The following is a 3,512-nucleotide window of genomic DNA, read 5'->3' as shown; positions in this document are numbered from 1 at the left end:
TATACTACTCTCCAAAGAATCCTATCACCACCTGGTGATGACACTGTGTGCAAGGACTTTTCCACTTCATGTCAAGGGGGCGTGTCTCCACTTGACAGTCCAATAGACATGCCCCGTTAATCAGTAAACTTATTAAAACACTGCAGTTCCCTTTCCATTCATAAAATAATGTCCTATTTTTGCAGAGATAGCCGTCCAGACCTCTAAATTGCTGCCAACATCTCCAGTTTACTCAATGATTTAAGAAAGAATGAAAATGATTTAAAAAATAAAATAACAATTCAGTATGATTATCAAGCCACAATAGAGTTTATCAACAATAAAAAAAAATCTGCATTTTGTAGACTGTATAGTTCTATAGATGATGATGATGGGACATCCTGCTTTTGCAGTAGGTCTTCCTTTGTACCAGTTGGCGGCAGCAGTGGATTAGAAGGAATCTAATTGAAGCTTTTTTTAAGTTATAAAGTCTGCAATTTCTAGAGATTATCATTTTTCCTCAAAACAATTTTATTGTAAGTGTAACACAACCTAAGCCTAAGCAATTTGCAAAATGTTTCCAAAATTGTTGGACATGACGTGTCACATTATCTGCAACCTGTTTTGAAGTCTAAACTTGGTGCTTCTCAGTGGACCACTTAGCACGCTAAAGCATTTATGTCCCAGGGTCTCTTAACCCCACTAAGCCATGAGATCCATGAGTGCTCTATGTAGCAGTATTTTTGTCCTTGCATACCTCATGCTGCTGGCATGTCTTTAACAGTTGAATAGGTGGTTGTTGCTAATGATGCCTAAGCTAAAGGTCATAAACAGGGGTTTGGAAAGGTTGTCAGGTCAAGATAAACTTGTAACTGCTAGTGGTTATTGTATTTTAGTGCAAGAGTAGAAAATCATTTGCTGAACTGGTCTACTGAGCACAGGCTGATGGAGTCTGGGTGCCCCCAAACCAGAGCCTGTGTGTGATATGGTTGGTAATATTTCTTGTCATTAAACAGTAAAGCCAGCTTTACAGAATAAATACCTTTTGGATTTTGTGCTTCTTACTATCATCATGCTATATGGCTCCTCCATCTTTGGGGATGGGGGCTGTTTGGTAAGAGGATGGACACAGGAGTTAAACATCTCATATTCTGTCAACGGTTAGTTGAAATTTGTGTTATTTTTTGATGCAACATATTGTTATAGTTGGTGGGAAATATCATTGTGAAAGCAGTCTGTAATTTGTTATGTATCCTCGGTTTGACCGTAACTGACCTGTGCACGTCTTCACTTAGAAGAGCTTTGTGAAACTGCCAACAAAAGCTTGCACGCATTCCCTGTCCAACTGTAGTCTTACACCACACACATTTGCTTACACAGCGTGTTTGTGATACACACCCGACAGACACAAATAGATCTCTGTGTCCAGCATAAGTGAAATGTTTGGCAGGCACGCAGGCCATAGGGTCAGTGCTGTTGCTGGTTTGGCTTCAGTGCGTATGAGAATCAGCTGATTAGTGGACAGCCAAAGCAGTTAGCCTTAATACTAATCAGCTTCTGGGTTTTTGCCCTTACTGGACTAACCCATCCTAACCCCTCCCTCATTTGGATACAAGTTCACAGGCACTCCAAATAGAGTCACTAAATAAAATTACAGATTGAACGCGTACAGCAGACAGACAGGCATTAACTGCAAGAGCTTATAATGAACACTAAGTTCCTCCAGAACAATCACTGATTTACTCCTTCTCCCTCATTGCTTCTAGTACAACTGACAGCTAATTAAACATATTCAAAGGGGGTTTTATTGTGTGCTTGCCAGGTGTCACAGAGCTGTGCTGATGTGGTTGCAGGTATAGTAGAACTAATTGCCTTAGGACCTGCAGCTATTTTTAGATGCACAGTAATCAGCAAGAAAGGTCTGAACTACACAATCATGGTGGGACAGATGGGAACTCATTAGATCAGCCTTAGGGGGCTTTGTGCTTCGCCTGGACACAATTAGCAAAGCAAGTCTCAGAAACTTTAACCAGCTTACAACCACGGGAACCACAGGCCTGCTGATGCTATCAGCATAGTAAGAATTTATCATTATCAATACTGCTTTATTACACCTGTTGTTCTTGCTGATTTTCTTTTGCTGATCTGCAGTTATGCAAATACAGTACAACAATATCGAGCAATGCTGATAAATGATCAGGGACATTTTGTGCCTTGGCTACAGAATAGCATTTGCTTTGCGTAACATTAACCAGCCCAACATTGCTAATACAACCACACAAAAACAAATAAGGACACAAAGGATTATATCACTGTTTTTAAAATTCATAACAATAACCTGTAGAGAAAATCTATGTCAGTGGATCTATTCTGTCTATTCTGGACAGCATTTTATTCGACTGTTTATGTGCTGTTTTTTCTGTATGGATACTGCTAGAAGATATAGAGGAATGGTTTCCCTATTGGACTACAGAGAAGCAGTCGTAGAGTTATAGGTGAATTGTGTTATGCATGATGTGAATTTATGGAAAACAACACGTGAAGCCTTGGACTGAAAATCAGTGAATGTATCCCTCAGGACCACATGACCAATTTAGGTCTTTATATCATATATAATCATAATACCATAATCATAATCCTATAACATCAACACAAAAATGCAGCACAGTTGCTGGTCAGATAGATGTGAAATAGCCTGTTTCACCATCTGAGAAACAAGTGAATTTAAATGCTGTTTCACTGGGGTCAGTTTGTTGTTGAATCACCTCAGGGTGCTGTTACTGGGTGGGGGAGGATTCAGCTTCCCTGCTCTCACAGGCAGCCTGGATTTGTAGGCCTTTTAGGTAACTGTACACAGCCTGAAAGAAACTCATCACCCTGGTGTCAGTAATTGCACAAATAAGTGCTGACATAACCAGGAGTGCAAAGGCAATGACTAACCAGCACCTCTTCATTTTATTTCTACATTACCATCAGAATGGGATTAGAGTAAATGAAGAAAAAGAATATTGACAATCGTATGAAAGAGAGAGCATGTGTAAATAGACTGGTCGTAATGCCAATGAACTTAAGTGTCAACCCTACTTTTAAAAGGTTTGGTTGAAGCGCATTGCATCTATCTTGGTGTTGTCTTGGTGCCAGTGACCTCAGCTTTGCAGGCCAGTGAGAGTGGCTGCTGACTAACTAATCCTCTTTGCACTCCTCACTCCTGCAGCTCTGCTACGTGGCAGTTGTTGACTTCATTTCAAAACAGTCCAGGTGGTGACCTACAATCCTGCCAGAACGACTCCACACACCTTGACTGGATCTGCATCTCCCCGTTTCCACATCAGTTTTGGATTCTGTTTAATAATTGGGACTACCTGAAGTTCCATTTTCCCATTTATGGATTATGCCTTAATTTTCAGATCTGTGTACGATTTCTATGCAATGGAACCAGAAAAAGTGGATTATGATGAACTGGCTAAATACATCCTATGGCAAATGCTGGACATGAGGAGTAGATACACAATATGTAAAACAACACAGGTCAG

Source organism: Lates calcarifer, linkage group LG7_1 (assembly GCF_001640805.2).
Source record: "Lates calcarifer isolate ASB-BC8 linkage group LG7_1, TLL_Latcal_v3, whole genome shotgun sequence".
Lineage (NCBI taxonomy): Eukaryota > Metazoa > Chordata > Actinopteri > Centropomidae > Lates > Lates calcarifer.
The sequence above is the reverse complement of the archived record's forward strand: the minus strand, read 5'-3'. Positions refer to the sequence as shown.